We start from the raw sequence: 11,485 nt of genomic DNA, 5'->3' as shown, positions 1-11,485 counted from the left end.
ATAAAAACACATGGTCAACTTGACTGCTCGTTTTGATCCAAATCAATGTAGACTATTCATAGACATGGAATGAACTGATTGATTGATTGATTGATTGATTGATTGAAAACTTTATTAACAGATTGCAGAATGGGTACAATACAGTACGGCTCTGTACCACCATCTGTGTGATACCAGGCCTAAATTACTCATACGTATTTTAGTACTGATTCATGTCACAGATACCAATAACTGAGCACTAGCACAATGCTATTTACAGTTTTTCTCAATTGCTTTGGTGCATTTCTCTGAATTAAAGTTCTCATAACTGTTAGTTCAACCTCCACAACATTTTGTCATTTGTGCACATCATAGTAGCAGTTTCTCATTCCTCCGAATAAATTGCAAATGCTTTTGGACATGCATCAATTGCTTTCATACAATTATCTGCTGTTTTATAACATTATCATTTGCTTATGTCATGTCAGTAAAAATTAACTATAATTATGACTGCTGAATAGTCATTCCCTATAAAACCAATAGTCCTAATTTCATTGTTTGAGTCATTACATACAAAAATGTTGAATGTCAAAATCTGTCAATTGTGGACCATGTTGTCAATCACGGCCTCACAATGGCTGAGGCTGCAGCCAAATGTTGAGAGAACCACTGTAAATTAAATTATTCAAACATTTCGTCGGGAGAGCAGGTGTGTATACTGGACAGTAATTCAGCACTAAACAATCTGCACTGCACTACTGCCATTGTGTGTGTCATACATGAAGCTTGCAGTGGGACAAGAACATGTCACGTTTTACATTTTACATTTAGACTTACAGCTTTACTGCAGGACAGATTTACTGTATTGTAGTGTAAAGTAAGATTTGCCATATTTACAGTATGGTACTGTACTGCAGCATTTTACAAGTGGGAAGTACTGTTATTGTACACTACAGTAATATGGGTTACTGTAAAGCAGTATATCTCATGTTTGCTGTACATTACTGTAATTTTACTCTGCACCACATAGAATTGCAAGTCAACCTCGCAGAGGTGGAAGAGGGTCCCTTTTTACTCCGCAACAAGAGGAAGCCATTTGTGCAATGGTGATCGCAAACAATGCCATAAGGTTGAGAGAGATACAAAGCGCTGTTATAGAGGATGCCAATATCTTTGGGAATATTGAATCCATTTCAATCGCTACAATTGACAGAGTGCTCAGGGGAAAAGATTTGCATGAAACAATTGTAGTACAATGTGCCATTTGACTGGAACAGCGACAGAGTGAAGGAGATCCGGCACCAGTATTAGGCCGTATGGTGAAGGCTGTATCGTTTTATCCCGTTCCCACCTCGGCGAATTACAAAATTTTCACTCTGGGTGAAAGTTCGATTGGTGTAGATTTAGGAACAAAAAGTTCTCCATTGACAAAATAGCACATTTTGCGCAATCATTTTCGTAAAGTCGGGACTAGATCTTTCCTCGCGAACGGATATTTGGTCACCGCAGAGTTTTATCTGACACAATTGGTGCGAGTTCGGTCACGTATCTTGCGCTAGACCAATAGCAGCTCTCCTTGTTGCCAAGTTACAGACAACAAGAGATTGTGTGAACAGCTGCGTGATGTTATCGTGTCATTCACAGAGTACATCTTGACGCAAATGGACAACAAACACATTCTAACGCTCGCAAAATAGGTTTCAAAACAATGTTATATGCATATACGCTACTTGATATAGGCAATCGATTGAATACAGCTGTGAAACGGGCGATAACGTTCGTGTTATTAACCATACTGTACATTTAAATCATATCGCCTTCTACCAACAACACAGCATTTCACACCAATGCATGACGTCCTGTCGGGGCAATTATTCAATAAACCTCCATAAACACACAATCCGTGATGCATGCAGCACATTTGTATCAAAAACACTTTACTTTGTGATTCCCAACCTGCAATATTAAAGATGCTGGTACAATTTTCTAAAGATTGAGGTCGTACACAAAACAGTTCAGTGGATAGTAATGACAAATGTATTAATAATTAATTTGGAATAATGGAATAATGTCAAACAATTTACAAATCAATAAGTTACTCATTAACCTTTTTTATTTTCCATTTAAAGACAAAATAGAATGCAGGTACAAAAATAGATTCAAGAGGTCACATACATACACAAGTTTCATTTTTTTATCACAATAAAATAAATAGTAAAATAGGTAGTTTACGATGAAATGCTTGGTTCTGTATGAGCCCCTGAGAGTGTGCTTCATACAGTAAAAAAAGTAAAGTAAAGAGGAATATTCAATATACACAATATACACTACGGAGTAAAGAGTGAGGTGTGTGGAAGGATCAGTGTCAAACTGATCTCAACAAATAAACAAATCACACTACTACTGTATAACCCTAATCCCCTCACCCTATACATCCACTATCATCTGAGTCATCCTCTAATGTAACCCTATCCTCCGTTTCCTTAGAAACATTTGCACAGTTTTGGCATTGACAAAGATCTGTATGTAGCAGGGTGGATTATCCATGCTTTATGGGAGTGGTTGTACACGGCCACCTGGTAGCGAGAATGCAGCAGAGCTGAGTCCAGCTGGATCCCAGACTGTAGGCCAGGAATGTTGAAGTGGGGGTCGAGCAGCAGGAGTGGATGGGGCCTAGGATTCACTGACCTAGGGATGGTACTCTGGTCCTTCTGGCCCTCCAGGGCGATCAGCAGTAGCTCCCCACACACTCACACTTCCCCCAATACTTCCTGAGCCCTCCCACACCTGATGGCAGCAAGATGGATGAATATTCTCTCCCCAAAGCAGTACTCTTCCTTAATAGACTAGAAACTAGAAAGAAACTAGAAACTAGAAACTAGAAACTAGAAAGAAACAGACTAAGAAACGACGTAAACTCCATGATCAAAACTGCAAAAAAGAATTTCATCAATGACAAAACTGAGGAAAACAAAAACAAACCACGTGAACTTTGGAAATTACTCAATAATCAACTAGGATGCAGTAAAAAACTTAAAACCAGATTCTCAAACATAAACATAAAAACTGACAACACGCTCATCACAGACAAGCTGGATGTAGCCAATTACTTAAACATTTTCTTCACAAACATAGCCACAACACTGGTAAACAAACTACCCTCCCACTCAGGGCTTTATGGGGTAGAACACATAGTAGCTTTCTACAAAAACCTAGGGGTCCGCAAGGACGACTTCAAGCTGGAAACGGTAACAACAGATGAGGTACTCAATAAACTGAGCGCCCTCCAACCTAACAAGGCCACTGGCCATGACAACATCCCCTCCAAATTCCTCAGAGACTCAGCAGCCGCCATCACACCAATCATCACACACATAATAAACCTCTCCATAAAACAGGGACACGTCCCCAAGGACTTCAAAATTGCGAGGGTGACCCCTCTGCACAAAAAGGGCAGCAAATTAGACCCAGGCAACTACCGCCCTGTTTCTATTCTCACCTCCATCTCGAAAGTCATGGAAAAAATAGTCTACGAACAGGTCGAAAAGTACCTAGCGGAAAAAAATCTAATCTACGAATTCCAATCTGGCTTCAGAACATCCCACTCCACTGACACATGCCTTCTCTATTTGAATGACCACATCAAACAAGAGGTGGACGCAGGCAAATACTGCGGCATGGTCATGCTGGACCTACAAAAGGCCTTTGACACGGTCAATCACTCCATTCTGATTGACAAGCTAAAAGCAATTGGTTTTGATAGTCTATCAGTGAGCTGGATGCAATCCTACCTTGAGGGGAGGGAACAGATGGTGGAGGTAAACGGTACCCTATCCCCCCCCCTCACAGTGAGCTGTGGTGTTCCACAAGGAAGCATACTAGGACCGCTACTGTTCCTAATTTATGCAAATGACATGTCGTCAGCTTGTGACTGCAACTTGTTCCTGTTTGCGGACGACTCAGCCCTGCTGGTCTCTGACAAGAACAAGTTACAGGTTGAAAAAACCCTCAGCTCGGAACTAGGCAGAATCTGCATATGGCTCGCTGATAACAAACTATCATTACACATGGGCAAAACAGAGTCCATTCTCTTCGGTTCAAATAACAAACTCAGCAAGACCGACGGCTTCTCAGTTACAGTGGGTGACAATATTGTCACAAGGAAAGATGAAATTACCTACCTGGGGTCCATCCTAGAGGCTAATCTCTCCTGTGACAAAATGGCATCCAATGTAATAAAAAAAGTCAACCAACGAACTCGATTCTTGTACCGGATCTCCTCTCTGGTAAACAAGAACACCCTGAAGACTCTGGCAGGAGCACTCATTCAGGGGTACTACGACTATGCTTGCACCTCATGGTACCAAAGCACCTCAAAGGCGCTAAAAACAAAATTACAAACATCTCAAAACAAACTGGTCAGACTACTGCTTGACCTTACTCCTAGAACCCACCTCACCCCTGCCCACTTCGACAACCTAGGATGGCTTAGAGTAGACGACAGAGTACAACAACTTGCAATGGGCCTGGTCTACAAGATACACTACACGACCAAGGTACCCATGTACATGTCAAAATACTTCCCAAAGGTCAGTGAATACCACGATCACAACACCAGAGGGAGCTCCACAAATCATGTCAAACCCAGATTCGGCTCAAATAAGGGACTAAACACGTTTCGCAATTATGCCACATCAATGTGGAACGCCCTACCCAAAGCTGTAAAGGAATGTGGATCACTACCCACTTTCAAAACCTCTCTCAAGGGACACCTACGGGAGACTGCAATTCAACACTGGCCCCTGTAAATATCCTAACCCAATCATTCCAACCCCCTCCAATGTACAGTCATTTACCTAGTATGGTTTTGTCAATAGTTCAATGTACAATTGTGTTTGTTTGTACAGTGTCTCCTCCCCCCCCCCCCTCAATGTACAGTGTTACTTGTTTATACAGTATGCCCCCCGCCCCCCCCCCCCCCCAACCACCTCCAATGTAAATTACCCAGTATGGTTGTCAATATCCCAATGTACCCAACCCCCCCCACCCAACCTCCAATGTACAGTTTCTAAGTCAAATGTATATACTCCCTTTTCTTGACTCCTTCTGTATCACAAACAGTACTGTATTTGCAAATCTGGTATGTCATAAATGTATAGATGTAGCAGTACTGACTACCTGTATGTCATGTATGTCATATATGTCTATATGAATTGAAAATGGGGGACCCTGATGGAAACAAGACAAACGTCTTTCTCAGGTCTGCATCCCCTTAACAATTGTATGTATTGAGCCGTACTGTATTGTACCCATTCTGCAATCTGTTAAATAAAGTTTTCATTCATTCATTCATTCAATGATGAGTGAAGACCTTTCACAATAAACTATAGGCAGGGGGTGGGGAAAGGGTTACACAATAATGAGCATTACCCGGAGAGGAAAAGGGTTAGACAAAATGCACATTAAAGACTCACACAGTGTTCCCATTTACGTCTCCTTTATATAAAGTCTGGTTCAATGTACAATTGTATTACTCAATTAGAAAAGCTATTCCCACACTGGGCACCTAGTGCTCTCGCTCTACAATACACATGGAGGAAAGTTATTCCCACACTGGGCACCTAGTGCTCTCACTCTATATTACAGACACAGTAAGAACCTCTTCCCTTTAAGGGTTATCTACTGCTCCGCTTCGCGGTAGGTGAGCACCAGGTAAATAGTAAAGGTGTTCAATGGGAATTTTATAAAGAACCACACGTTATTATTACACTCAAAAGAAATTAACAGTGGGCCCACATTAGCAAATAAAAGTCCTATCTAAAGCCGGCTTTTCCCCCAAAACAATAAATGGTTGAGGCGCCCCTATACACTGCTGCCAGCGTTCGTTCAAAGCACCGTTTATCTTCGCCCTTAGAGAGCCTGCGTCACACAGTGAATTGTCTACCGATAACGTTTCAGCACTCGGAGCGCCGCTGTACTTATCCAAGATGGCGGGCCTACTCTCACCACCACTAGTCCGGGTGTTAAGATGGCCGTCGGGAGATCCCGCGATAACAGACAGCGGGGCGGGGTAGACGCTGGGGCAGGTGAGCTGCTGGGGCAACGGCTTGGAGGGGCTGGAGGAGCGTGCAGTGTAGTGGCGTCCTCTGCTGGGCTGAAGGGGTGAGCCGACACGCGGGCTAAACTGTGGTGCTAACCTAAACAAAGCTAAGCTGTGGGTCGTGGTGAACCCCCCTGCTATGACGCCTATACACAGCTAACGCAAGGTGGACAATATCTACCACCTGGTCTTCGGCGATGCTCGCCTGTTGGTTCATTCACAGTGTCTCTGGCACATTAACCAAATGCTAAGCTACCGCATACTTCTAGGATAACCCGTTGTGTAACTGAGTTTATCTGGCGCGTTAACCAAACGCTAAACTACCGCATACTTCTAGGATAACCCATTTTGTAACTGAGTTTATTCCTCGCGTGCTGAATCTCCGGAGCTCTCGTTCCAGACGTCCTTCTTCCTCCGTGGAAAACGCTGAAGAGGAAGCCCCTCCCTCGATACCGTGCTCTGAACCCATTCTTCTTCACCTGTGACTCCCTGCCCAACGTGACCACCAGCGCCCCTGGCGGCACCTGTATCCTGTCCCACTATGAAGCGTCAATGTTAGGATAGGGAGAATCAAAGAGAGCCGCAAGTTAAGAGTCAATGTCAGGGTAGGGAGAATCAAAGAGAGCAGCACGTTAAGTGTCCATGTCAGGGTAGGGATGATCAAGAGCGGTCAACCGGTTACAACGTCCTCGTGAACACAGGGAATGCAAAAGATTAGCGTTAGACACCTTGAATAATAGTCAGACATATTCAGGTGACTACATGTACATGGTAGTTTTGCAGACACATGAACATCTTCCTGTCTCACATTTTCCTTGTTTGCAACCGCAATAGACTACTTGCAACACACTATCAGGGGCCGGATTTGTAGTCATCCAGGTCACTGTTAACTCCCCATCCTCGACGTGCCACCCATTGGTTCATTTTCAGCACTTCTTGGTTGACAATTATCCTTTGTCGGATGATCTTCTCACAGAAGATTTTGTAGCTGACATCAAAATTTGGCTAGTTTCTGATACACACAAACACTCTGATACACACTACTATTCCTAATTTATGCAAATGACATGTCGTCAGCTTGTGACTGCAACTTGTTCCTGTTTGCGGACGACTCAGCCCTGCTGGTCTCTGACAAGAACAAGTTACAGGTTGAAAAAGCCCTCAGCTCGGAACTAGGCAAAATCTGCATATGGCTCGCCGACAACAAACTATCATTACACATGGGCAAAACAGAGTCCATTCTCTTCGGCTCAAATAACAAACTCAGCAAGACCGACGGCTTCTCGGTTGCAGTGGGTGACAATATTATCACAAGGAAATTACCTACCTGGGTTCCATCCTAGAGGCTAATCTTTCCTGTGACAAAATGGCATCCAATGTAATAAAAAAAGTCAACCAACGAACGCGATTCTTGTACCGGATCTCCTCTCTGGTAAACAAGAATACCCTGAAGACTCTAGCAGGAGCACTCATTCAAGGGTACTACGACTATGCTTGCACCTCATGGTACCAAAGCACCTCAAAGGCACTAAAAAACAAATTACAAACATCTCAAAACAAGCTAGTCAGACTACTGCTTGACCTAACTCCTAGAACCCACCTCACCCCTGCCCACTTTGACAACCTAGGATGGCTTAGAGTAGACGACAGAGTACAGCAACTTGCAATGGGCCTGGTCTACAAGATACACTACGCGACCAAGGTACCCATGTACATGTCAAAATACTTCCCAAAGGTCAGTGAATACCACGATCACAACACCAGAGGGAGCTCCACAAATCATGTAAAACCCAGATTCGGCTCAAACAAGGGACTAAACACGTTTCGCAATTATGCCACATCAATGTGGAACGCCCTACCTAAAGCTGTAAAGGAATGTGAATCACTACCCACTTTCAAAAACACTCTCAAAAAACACCTACGTGAGACTGCAATTCGAAACTGGCCCCTACAAATGTCCTAACCTAGTTGTACAGTAAATGACCAAGTAAGGCTTTGTCAGTATTCCAATGTACAGTGTAAAATGTGTGTGTGTCCCCTACCCAACCCCCCCCCCCCCCCCCCCCCCCACCTCCAATGTACAGCCCTCACCCAACCCACCCAACCTCTGGACACTTTTGTATCACAAACAGTACTGTATTTGCAAATCTGATATGTCATAAATGTATAGATGTAGCAGTACTGTCTATCTGTATGTCATGTATGTCATATATGTTATGATGAATTGAAAATGGGGGACCCTGATGTAAACAAGACGAAAGTCTTTCTCTGGTCTGCATCCCCTTAACAATTGTATGTATTGAGCTGTACTGTACTGTACCCATTCTGCAATCTGTTAATAAACGTTTCAATCAATCAATCAATCACACACACACACACTTAACACATTGGCGACCACTGGGACCCGTCTAATATAGTGTTTGAGGACCAGCTTTTGTAAACAGACCTGTGTCTTTTTGTAGAGCTAAATCTATACTTTATAGTATTGCTATCTGTCCATTCTCATTGTCAATTGAGTTCATAAATCGTCCCTTCAAAATGGCCTAAAGGGGAAAAAAATGCATCAATAGGTTGTCATTTTATAGCGCCGTGAATATAAGGATTATAGCGGATTTTGTCTCTTATATTTTCTGGGAGGCTAGATAAATGGCTAATAGCTGCTAACGTTATATCCAACGGCATTTCCGTTTTACAGATGCTAAAGATGCATATGATCGAGATTGTCCCAAAGCATGTATGCATGAAAGGGGGGGGGGGCGCGGGGGACGTCATTTATTATTATTGATTACAAATAGCAGTGTTTGTCTAACTAGCCACTTTCGCCTGGTTGGCTATCAGAACGGTGTCCGATGGGGCTGTAGTTTACGTGAAGGGGATCTTACCGTGGTCGGGCCTGATCCCCCCCCCCCCCCGAGCATTTCCCCGTTATCGATCGTCATCTGGTAGATCGATATGTCCATTGGCTGATGATAAAACTCCCTATTACATGGTGAAATCTGCGATCCGAAACGCAATCCAAGATACCAGGCTGTAGATCCACAATCATGCTACTGGAATATACATTGAAGGAAAGAAAACGAGTCTGCTTCCTTCTGCCACAGGGCATACTGCAATGGAGCGATGGCGCCCCTAAGAGGATCTGGCCGGTATTGCACACTCTCGAACTCACAGAATAGGGTAGATCTGCAGTGCCGGTCAGCGACCTTGAACCGGTTATTAAAATGGAATAAAAGCAATAACAACTTGCCACGGCTATATACGTGATTCTGTCCACAACGCATGGATTCGAAGCACGTATAAACTCGTGGTCGGTCGGCAATGTGTTAATGAATGCATGTGCCAAGGGTTGGGCAGTCATGATTGCTACAGACAAACAGAATAGGTGGTCAAGCTTTACTTTTAAAATGTGCAATATGCAGGAATTAAGAATAGCTCATGGTATAATAACTCACTCTGCTTCCGTTTCTTCCAAAGTCCCAGTAGCTGTTGCAGTTGATTGAGGTCTCAAGGATCTATACTCTGATCTGGTGTACTCCCTGTAACAGGTTGTGTGATATCGCACCTCAATTGCCACACAGTCTTTGTCTTGGATATGCAAAAGCAGGCTGGTGTCTTGCTTCACCTGGGCAGCTCTCAGCAACAGGCCTTTAAATAAAATTGGAAAATGACATGAGTGTGTGCAGGGCCGTAGCCAGGGTTTAGAAATTAGGGAGGTCCATTTATTTTTTTGGCCCAGACCGGCCCACTATAATCGGTCGGACACCACCCACCAGTACACCATCCTTACGGTCCCCTTAAATATGCGTACCTACTGTACTATTCCCCCCCCCAACCCATTACAAAGCTGGGTAGTAAGTGCCATGGACAAGTGGACCAGTGTACTCACTCGCTCTTGGCTGAATCTTGTTTTGGGTGGTGATGTAAAAACACCTGCATCATAGCAGGCTCAGGATGGGCAACGTAGTCTATAGCCTGTTCATCCCTGTCTCTCTCCTCCACAACCTGGCTTGACTAGACATAAGGAGAGAGATGATTACAATTAACTGGTACATTCAGGTCCAGAATTGTTGGAATCCCCTGACAAAGATGTGCAAAAAGCTGTACAATTTAAACAATACCATACTGGTAATGAGAAAATAGTTGTTTATTCAATGAATGCATGGAGCAGTTCCATCTTATTTCATTTGATACTAACTACTCAGTTCATACAGATTTCAAGTATTCAAATATCAATGATGAATATTGCATAAGGTTTACACAGTTAATAGATCACCTTCTTGTTTTATATTCATCTTATATGGCAATTAAATCAATGGTGTGTTTGTTTGGGGAGTTTGACCTATGTGCCTACCACGTGAAGGTGCATGATCAATGGACAGCACAAAAACAATTTGTGTAGGTGGAGACTAGAGCTACCACAGATAGTAATAAGTTATTAAGAGTAAGTAATCCATACCATATATATCCTAATAGTTACCTTATTACCATACTTGGCTGAAAACAAACTTTTCTGCCTGTTGTGAATGTGTTTTTCCCTGTAGGCTAATACATAAGTAGGCATACATTTTTGCAGTTGAGGAAAAATTTGCAGTTGAGTAGGCTATAATGTGCTGTGTTTTTATGTCTTCCATCGAGGACCACCTTGGAAATAAGTGTTAATGCTTGTTAATGAATGCTTTTAGGTGATATCCTCAGGAATACAAATTGGTCAAGATCATTTGTTTTTATGATGTGTTTTTAATTTCCAAATAAATCGAATCAAATAAAAAAGCAGTTTTTGCAGTTGAGCTACTGGTGTTGTATATTATACAGCCTTTTCATGCATCTTTATCAAGGGAACCCTTATCCTAATGATTTAAAAAATAATATTATGATGATACGATATGGACCTAGTAGTTGGGTCATCTGTGGCACTTCGTTTCTCAATGGATTTTTTTAAAAGGCGGGGGAAATTTGTGAGAGACCAAAATCCAAAATGGCTGCAGTGGAAATTAACTTTTTAATGGTTTGACCTACAATGATGCCCAATACATGGTACCAGCCCCCTCTCAGTCATGTACCAGCCCCTCTCAGTCATGTACCAGCCAGCCCCTCTCAGTCATGTACCAGCCCTCTCTCAGTCATGTATACCAGCCCCCTCTGTCATCTACCAGCCCCCTCTCAGTCATGTACCACAGCCCCATCTGAGTCATGTACCAGCCCCCTCTCAGTCATGTACCAGCCCCCTCTCAGTCATGTACCAGCCCCCTCTCAGTCATGTACCAGCCCCCTCTCAGTCATGTACCAGCCCCCTCTCAGTCATGTACCAGCCTCCTCTCAGTCATGTACCACAGCCCCATCTCAGTCATGTACCATAGCCCCATCTCAGTCATGTACCACAGCCCCCTCTCAGTCATGTATACCAGC

The sequence above is a fragment of the Notolepis coatsorum genome, assembly GCF_963971535.1.
Source record: "Notolepis coatsorum genome assembly, chromosome: 18".
Classification (NCBI taxonomy): Eukaryota; Metazoa; Chordata; class Actinopteri; order Aulopiformes; family Paralepididae; genus Notolepis; species Notolepis coatsorum.
This window is presented reverse-complemented; position numbering follows the sequence as displayed.